The sequence below is a fragment of the Coregonus clupeaformis genome, unplaced genomic scaffold, assembly GCF_020615455.1.
Source record: "Coregonus clupeaformis isolate EN_2021a unplaced genomic scaffold, ASM2061545v1 scaf0450, whole genome shotgun sequence".
In the NCBI taxonomy this organism is placed as follows: domain Eukaryota; kingdom Metazoa; phylum Chordata; class Actinopteri; order Salmoniformes; family Salmonidae; genus Coregonus; species Coregonus clupeaformis.
This window is the reverse complement of record NW_025533905.1, coordinates 195,001-205,000: the sequence shown is the minus strand read 5'-3', so window position 1 is coordinate 205,000 and position 10,000 is coordinate 195,001.

The following is a 10,000-nucleotide window of genomic DNA, read 5'->3' as shown; positions in this document are numbered from 1 at the left end:
CTATAAGTTAGCAGACCTTCATGAGGACCATGTTATTTTCTATAAGTTAGCAGACCTGCATGAGGACCATGTTATTTTCTATAAGTTAGCAGACCTGCATGAGGACCATGTTATTTTCTATAAGTTAGCAGACCTGCATGAGGACCATGTTATTTTCTATAAGTTAGCAGACCTGCATGAGGACCATGTTATTTTCTATAAGTTAGCAGACCTGCATGAGGACCATGTTATTTTCTATAAGTTAGCAGACCTACATGAGGACCATGTTATTTTCGATAAGTTAGCAGACCTGCATGAGGACCATGTTATTTTCTATAAGTTAGCAGACCTGCATGAGGACCATGTTATTTTCTATATGTTAGCAGACCTGCATGAGGACCATGTTATTTTCTATAAGTTAGCAGGCCCTCATGAGGACCATGTTATTTTCTATAAGTTAGCAGACCTGCATGAGGACCATGTTATTTTCTATAAGTTAGCAGACCTGCATGAGGACCATGTTATTTTCGATAAGTTAGCAGACCCTCATGAGGACCATGTTATTTTCTATAAGTTAGCAGACCTGCATGAGGACCATGTTATTTTCTATAAGTTAGCAGACCCTCATGAGGACCATGTTATTTTCTATAAGTTAGCAGACCTTCATGAGGACCATGTTATTTTCTATAAGTTAGCAGACCTGCATGAGGACCATGTTATTTTCTATAAGTTAGCAGACCTGCATGAGGACCATGTTATTTTCTATAAGTTAGCAGACCTGCATGAGGACCATGTTATTTTCTATAAGTTAGCAGACCTGCATGAGGACCATGTTATTTTCTATAAGTTAGCAGACCTACATGAGGACCATGTTATTTTCTATAAGTTAGCAGACCTGCATGAGGACCATGTTATTTTCTATAAGTTAGCAGACCTGCATGAGGACCATGTTATTTTCTATAAGTTAGCAGACCCTCATGAGGACCATGTTATTTTCGATAAGTTAGCAGACCTGCATGAGGACCATGTTATTTTCGATAAGTTAGCAGACCTGCATGAGGACCATGTTATTTTCTATAAGTTAGCAGACCTGCATGAGGACCATGTTATTTTCGATAAGTTAGCAGACCTGCATGAGGACCATGTTATTTTCGATAAATTAGCAGACCTGCATGAGGACCATGTTATTTTCGATAAGTTAGCAGACCTGCATGAGGACCATGTTATTTTCGATAAGTTAGCAGACCTGCATGAGGACCATGTTATTTTCTATAAGTTAGCAGACCTGCATGAGGACCATGTTATTTTCTATATGTTAGCAGACCTGCATGAGGACCATGTTATTTTCTATAAGTTAGCAGACCTGCATGAGGACCATGTTATTTTCTATATGTTAGCAGACCTGCATGAGGACCATGTTATTTTCTATAAGTTAGCAGACCTGCATGAGGACCATGTTATTTTCTATAAGTTAGCAGACCTGCATGAGGACCATGTTATTTTCTATAAATTAGCAGACCTCCTCTCCTCCCTCCTCTCCTCTCCTCTCCTCTCCTCTCCTCTCCTCTCCTCTCCTCTCCTCTCCTCTCCTCTCCTCTCCTCTCCTCTCCTCTCCTCTCCTCTCCTCTCCTCTCCTCTCCTCTCCTCTCCTCTCCTCTCCTCTCTGCAGACTGTATGCTACACACCATAAACACACACACACAGAGACAAAGTCACTACTAGGCTTGCAAAATTCTTGGAACTTTCAATAAATTCCCTGGTTTTCCAGAAATCCTGGTCGGAAGATTTCCAGATTTCCTGCTTATTCCCTCCGGTAGTTTATATAAGATGGCTTCTATAAAACTATCAATCAAATCTTGTGATTTACGAGGGGGGCCGGGACATCCATCTAGGATTTGAATAACACAGCCACGAGTTGTATGTAAATACGACCCCCCATTGTTCCAAGTGGCCAATTTCCTTAACCAGCTAGAATGCTTGAAGATGTGATGGGCTAGTCAGGAGGGGGGATTTGTGTGTCTGTGTGTATTGGTAGGTAGGGGGCTAGTCAGGAGGGGGGGGTTTGTGTGTCTGTGTGTATTGGTAGGTAGGGGCTAGTCAGGAGGGGGGGGGTGTCTGTGTGTCTGTGTGTAGTGGTAGGTAGGGGGCTAGTGATGTGGGTCTGGACAGTTGTTTCAAATGATTGTTTTATTATTAAACAGAGCTGTGAATTTTTAAAACACACAGAATTCATTTAATTCTAACCGGGAGAACTGTTTGGTGATTAAAACAAGACCCCAAACATGAAAGTAAGATCGTCGAAATAGGCTCATGTTTCTAAAACTCTAAGCACATTTTCAATTGACTGAGTACATCAAACCATGTCATCCAAAAAACATTGACACCGTATATATACACGAGTGTTACAATATGGAAATGTAAAGTTCACATTTTGGACCCCCCCCCCAGAAGCCTTTGCAAGGGTTAAATCTGCATAAACATGGTTGATTCGCTGTCACCCTAAGACAAGACGCCCCCCCCTCTCCAGACCCTTGGTGTATTGATTGGTTTAGCTGGACCAGCTGTAGCCTTTCATTGTCAGATTAGATCAATAATGATCTCACAGACACACACACGTCATTATATTCACTGATCCTGCAGAGAGGAGAGGAGAGGAGAGGAGAGGAGAGGAGAGGAGAGGAGAGGAGAGGAGAGGAGAGGAGAGGAGAGGAGAGGAGAGGAGAGGAGAGGAGAGGAGAGGAGAGGAGAGGAGAGGAGAGGAGAGGAGAGGAGAGGAGAGGAGAGGAGATATTCCTGGTGGGTACCAATCTCGCTACGTCCAATCTTTTGATATCGATACGAGCAAGGCATTTCGGGATATTGAATTTCTCTGAGCTCTATACGTCATTGGTCATTTAAAACACACAAGCATATTTATTTTGTTACAATTCACCATTCAATCGTTTTTGTTTCAAAACAAGCACTCAAGCAAAACACAAAAGCTAAGCGTACAATCATCAAATCAAATTTGTCACATGCGCCGAATACAGTGAAATGCTTACTTACAAGCCCTTAACCAACAATGCAGTTTTAAGAAAAATAAGTGTTAAGTAAACAATAGATAAGTAAAAAAATTTTTTTTTTTAAATAAACAAAATTAAAGAGCAGAAGTAAAATAACTGTAGCATGTTATGATCAATACAATTACAGTACTTCTCAATGTGTACATTTTAAGGGTGGGCACCAATATCGCTATTTCGATATGATGTTGATATCTTTTGATATCGATATGAGCAAGGCATATTGGGATATCAGTTTATCCTATCTGTTAACCTACAGTGCACACACTGAGTATACCAAACATTAGGAACACCTTCCTAATATTGAGCTGCAAATCCTTCTTTAACCCGTCTCCTCCCCCTTTCATCTACACTGATTTAAAGTGGATTTAACAATGTGACATCAATAAAGGGATCATAGCTTTCACCTGGATTCACCTGGTCAGTCTACGTCATGGAAAAGAGTTCCTAATGTTTTGTCCACTCAGTGTATTGTCAACATTGGTACAGTCTCGTTGGCTAGTTAGCTACTGGCTAGTTAGCTAGCAACATTACTAGCTACTTCCCAGTTAGCTACTGGCTAGTTAGCTACTGGCTAGTTAGCTAGCAACATTACTAGCTACTGGCTAGTTAGCTACTGGCTAGTTAGCTAGCAACATTACTAGCTACTAGCTAGTTAACTAGCAACATTACTAGCTACTGGCTAGTTAACTAGCAACATTACTAGCTACTGGCTAGTTAGCTAGCAACCGAGTTGTTGGTCCCGGTTTTAGAACTGAGATTCGGCTGAAAAGATGTTAGCATTGTCAGAAATGCTACAAAAAGGTAGCACATCGTTGGTTCTTAATAGACAGAAATGAGCACGCGAGAGAGATACATTATAAATGTAATCAAATCTGTTGCACCTACAAACTTAGTCAATCAGAAGAAGAAAAAATTTGTCCAATGGTCACTTTATGGACGCTATAGTTTTCTTTTAATCCTACGTCTAGAATTTGAGCCATGCCCCAAACTAGGATTACAAACGAGCCGTTACCACTCCAATAAGTCAGGAAGGTGTCTCCAACTGTGAATCTTGGACATGTAACTTTTTGATGGTCTTATTTTAAAATTACAACTTTTATGTTTGGTCTTGTTTTTTTTACAAATCTGGTTAGAATTAAATGAATTCACAGCTCTGTTTAATAACAAAACAATTATTTGAAGCGACTAAGCATTTTTTTTTTTTTGTTGAACTGTACAGACCCACATCACCAGCCCCTTCCCAAACAATACACACAGACGTACGAACACCCCTCCTGACTAACCCCATCAACAACGTCAAGCATTATAGATGTATATAGCAACACAAACCAATAACTGATAGTCCAGGTCTATATATTAACACCAATATCCTGATAGTCCCAGGTCTATATATTAACACCAATACCCTGATAGTCCAGGTCTATATATTAACACCAATACCCTGATAGTCCAGGTCTATATATTAACACCAATACCCTGATAGTCCAGGTCTATATATTAACACCAATACCCTGATAGTCCAGGTCTATATATTAACACCAATACCCTGATAGTCCAGGTCTATATATTAACACCAATACCCTGATAGTCCAGGTCTATATATTAACACCAATACCCTGATAGTCCAGGTCTATATATTAACACCAATACCCTGATAGTCCAGGTCTATATATTAACACCAATACCCTGATAGTCCCAGGTCTATATATTAACACCAATACCCTGATAGTCCAGGTCTATATATTAACACCAATACCCTGATAGTCCAGGTCTATATATTAACACCAATACCCTGATAGTCCAGGTCTATATATTAACACCAATACCCTGATAGTCCAGGTCTATATATTAACACCAATACCCTGATAGTCCAGGTCTATATATTAACACCAATACCCTGATAGTCCCAGGTCTATATATTAACACCAATACCCTGATAGTCCAGGTCTATGTAAACACACAGGACAACAACAACAACAACACAATCCACATCCATAGAGCCAAACTGTCACGCCCTGACTCAGGGGGACTCGTATATATGTTGAGTCAGGGTGTGTATGTTCTATGTTGTATATTTCTATGTTGGCCGGTGTGGTTCCCAATCAGAGGCAGCTGTGGCTCGTTGTCTCTGATTGGGGGCCCATACTTAGGCAGCCTATTGGCACTAGTGGGTTGTGGGATCTTGTTCCGTGTTAAGGTATGTTGTTTGTGTCTCTACCTTGGACTTCACGTTTCGTTTAGTTTGTTGTTTTGTCGTGGTGTTTATTCATATAAATAAACATGTACGCATATCACGCTGCGCCTTGGTCCGTCCCGTCTATAAACGAACGTGACACAAACAAACAAACAAACAAACAAACTAGATGGACGAACATTCCATAGAACAATCCCCCCAAAAAAAAACAACAAAAACAAAAACAAAAAACATCTGATCCTTTTTTTTAATTTTAATTTTATTTAATGTATATTTTTCTGTAAAATCCTTTGGCACATGTAAAGCGGTTCAAAAGCATTCTATTCTAGAGATATATTGTACAGAGCACACACACTGGACCGCTCTCTGTTCAACTGCTAACGGGTACATTATTCTACAGTAATAAAAACGGTAGTGACAGATCATGCAACGAAGGTACTCCTTCAGTCGGTCCAGAGAGAGAGACACAGAGATCATCATCATCGTCATCGCAGAAGATACAAAAAAAAAACCCATAGAAATAGAATCTATAGAACAGACCTCCACATTCAAGTCAACGATGGCGTAATGGGGTTTGACCAGGCAGCCATTGCAGTTGTACCCATTGAGTTTACCAGTCAAATGTCCAGGGGTTTAGAGGTTATAAGTCCCTTTTTTAGAGATTCTATTCCTATGGATAAAAAAAAAAAAACCACATAGATCCACTCTCGCTCTATTCTGGTTTACAATACTGACCATAATGGTTTCACAGGACATGCTGTGGTATTAAAACATTTGACACAGATGTATATTTATATAGGTAGGTATATAGATATTGGGTTTGTTATTGAAATACATTTAACGCTAATCGTACAAAAATTAAATAAAAGGAATACATCGAAGCCCTGTTCTATTCTACACAGTACGGTTTGGCAGACACAAGGATAAATGTCCTGTAGAACTGTCCATTATTAAACATCCTGTCCTATAAAACTGTCCATTATTAAACATCCTGTCCTGTAGAACTGTCCATTATTAAACCTCCTGTCCTGTAGAACTGTCCATTATTAAACATCCTGTCCTATAGAACTGTCCATTATTAAACCTCCTGTCCTGTAGAACTGTCCATTATTAAACCTCCTGTCCTATAGAACTGTCCATTATTAAACATCCTGTCCTGTAGAACTGTCCATTATTAAACCTCCTGTCCTATAGAACTGTCCATTATTAAACCTCCTGTCCTATAGAACTGTCCATTATTAAACCTCCTGTCCTATAGAACTGTCCATTATTAAACATCCTGTCCTATAGAACTGTCCATTATTAAACCTCCTGTCCTGTAGAACTGTCCATTATTAAACCTCCTGTCCTATAGAACTGTCCATTATTAAACCTCCTGTCCTATAGAACTGTCCATTATTAAACCTCCTGTCCTATAGAACTGTCCATTATTAAACCTCCTGTCCTGTAGAACTGTCCATTATTAAACCTCCTGTCCTATAGAACTGTCCATTATTAAACCTCCTGTCCTATAGAACTGTCCATTATTAAACCTCCTGTCCTATAGAACTGTCCATTATTAAACCTCCTGTCCTATAAAACTGTCCATTTTTAAACCTACATTGTGTTTTTCTTAAGGTTGCAAAATTCCGGTAACTTTCCCCCAAAAATTCCCTGGTTTTCCAGAAATCCTGGTTAGAAAGATCCTTGGAATTAAGGGGGGAATTAGCTGGATATCCGGGAATCCTCCAAACCAGGATTTCTGGAAAACCATTGGAATTTTGGGGGAAAGTTCCCAGGACAATTTTTTTTCTTTGCAACCCTACTTAGTAGTCAGCCTGGTTAGCGCTGTAAAAAACCCAACTCTGGCTCCCAAGCTTCAGGAAAAACCTGATTCAGAGGGGGTTGGGTTAAACGTGGAAGACACATTTAAAGTTGAATACAATCAGTTGTACAACTGACTAGGTATCCCCCCCCCCCCAACCATCCCTTTAACCTTTTCTCCATCTGAAAGTCTAACCTCATCGCTGAGGTTCCATACTGCGTCTCCCTGACAACCCTGCTACGACCAGGACAAGGTACGAAGCGCAGGCCAAATGACAAATCACCCATGGGGCAGCTATGGGTAACCACGGCGGGGGGTAACCAACACGACTGTAACCAGAGGTAACGTAACCAACCCGCCGCCGCCGCCACCGTGACTAACTCCAGCTGAACGGCATGGGGTTGCCACGGTAACAGCCGATCCCAAGGTTGAATGATCGCCGATGGAAGCTCCTCTGTCAGATGTCTGAACGAGGACGAGGACGAGGGGGGGGGTGTTTTGGTGCTCCAGCCCAATTCTAAAAAACACACACACACACACACACACACACACACACACACACACACACACACACACACACGGTTCCCTCTCTGTCTGTACCGATCCATGGCTGTGCTCTACTGTTTATCAGAAGCATATCTGCAGGGACGTTTCTAGCTTTTTGGGGGCCCTCAGCCTGATTTGGTTGGTGGGCCCCCCCATGGCAAAACATTTAAGTGGCCCCCCCCCCCTTCTTGGGTGCGGAGAGAAACATTTGCAGCTTTATAGTTCATATCCTGAAACTCTGCACATTTTGCCACGGGAGCGTAGAGACAATTTTCTCATGGGATGGAGAGAACATTTTTCCAGTTTTAAATCCAATTTCCTGCAATTCGACACATGTTGCCACTACCATGTTAATGATATCTGAGTGAGCATGAGGGGAACCATGGCCGTTACTAGAGGTCAGGGCCCCTGGGCATGTGATATCTGAGTGAGGGGAACCATGGCCGTTACTAGAGGTCAGGGCCCCTGGGCATGTGATATCTGAGTGAGGGGAACCATGGGAGTTACTAGAGGTCAGGGCCCCTGGGCATGTGATATCTGAGTGAGGGGAACCATGGGAGTTACTAGAGGTCAGGGCCCCCGGGCATGTGATATCTGAGTGAGGGGAACCATGGGGGTTACTAGAGGTCAGGGCCCCTGGGCATGTGATATCTGAGTGAGGGGAACCATGGGGGTTCTTAGAGGTCAGGGCCCCTGGGCATGTGATATCTGAGTGAGGGGCCCATAGGGGTTCTTAGAGGTCAGGGCCCCTGGGCATGTGATATCTGAGTGAGGGGCCCATAGGGGTTCTTAGAGGTCAGAGCCTTGCGAGCCCATTTAGTAATTCGGTCATGATTACTACAACTTACCTTAGCAATCTATAAATGTTTAGCCGACATGTGGCTAATTGAGTGACTGTCAGTGACTGACGCAACAAGAGAAAAAACCTGCTGATGCACGACCGCTTTTCTAAATGGCACCTTGTTGTATTCTCCTATTCTAACTCTCGGCAGTAAGTTGAGACCCCGACTGACCTCCTAATAAACATAAGGTTTTAAGGGCCATAAAGCAGTTGCTGATGTCTAGAAACGCCATCTCTGTTCTGTACACTGTATAACACCAGCCAGTCCAGCTTATGCTTATGTCTTATGTCACGGTTGACAACTCCATTGTGTCCTCCTCCCAGAGTGCAAAGAACCTTGGCGTGACCCCCTCTGGACAACACCCTGTCGTTCTCCGCTAACATCAAAGCGGTGACCCGATCCTGCAGGTTCATGCTCTACAACATTTGGCAGAGTACGACCCTGCCTTACACAGGAAGCGGCACAGGTCCTAATCCAGGCACTTGTCATCTCCCGTCTGGATTACTGCAACTCGCTGTTGGCTGGGCTCCCTGCCTGGGCCATTAAACCCCTACAACTTATCCAGAACGCTGCAGCCTGTCTGGTGTTCAACCTTCCCAAGTTCTCTCACGTCACCCTGCTCCTCCGCACACTCCACTGGCTTCCAGTTGAAGCTCGCATCTGCTACAAGACCATGGTGCTTGCCTACGGAGCTGTGAGGGGAACGGCACCTCCTTACCTTCAGGCTCTGATCAGTCCCTACACCCAAACGAGGGCACTACGTTCATCCACCTCTGGCCTGCTAGCTCCCCTACCTCTACGGAAGCACAGTTCCCGCTCAGCCCAGTCAAAGCTATTCGCTGCTCTGGCACCCCAATGGTGGAACAAGCTCCCCCATGACGCCAGGACAGCGGAGTCACTGACCCACCTTCCGGAGGCACTTGAAACCCTACCTCTTTAAGGAATACCTGGGATAGTCCCCACACACTGACCCTACAATCACCTTACATGCCTCTCTCTCTCTCTCTCTCTCTCTCCCTCTCTCTCTCTCTCTCTCTCTCTCTCTCTCTCTCTCTCTCTCTCTCTCTCTCTCTCTCTCTCTCTCTCTCTCTCTCTCTCTCTCTCTCTCTGGGTCAGGGAACCTTGGATTATATTTTGTATTATATTTGGGCTCTGGTGGATACTGGTGCCACGGTAACAAGGCTTTGCGATGCGGACCTCCACGACACAACAGAAGCTAACACACACACACACTGTAAACAGCCAAGCCCTGGGGGGCTATAGGACCGGGGCATCTATCGACATAAACAGCACCCTGTAAACATACAACTGCATATCATGCTATATAAAATAAAATAAAAACCTTAGCTAACTACCGCTAGCTAAATAGCAATGATAACTAACTATCGTAACTATTGTAACTGCCACAACCTATCGGAATCTAGCTCACTATAAATGCAGTCTCGCCTTAAAGGATTATAAACTCATGCATACGGAGAATTGACTAGGGTTGCAAACTTTCACCAAAATTCCAACGTTTTCTTTTTTCTTTTCTCTCTCTCAGTAAGTTACTGTAATTTTTGCAGCCCTAGAG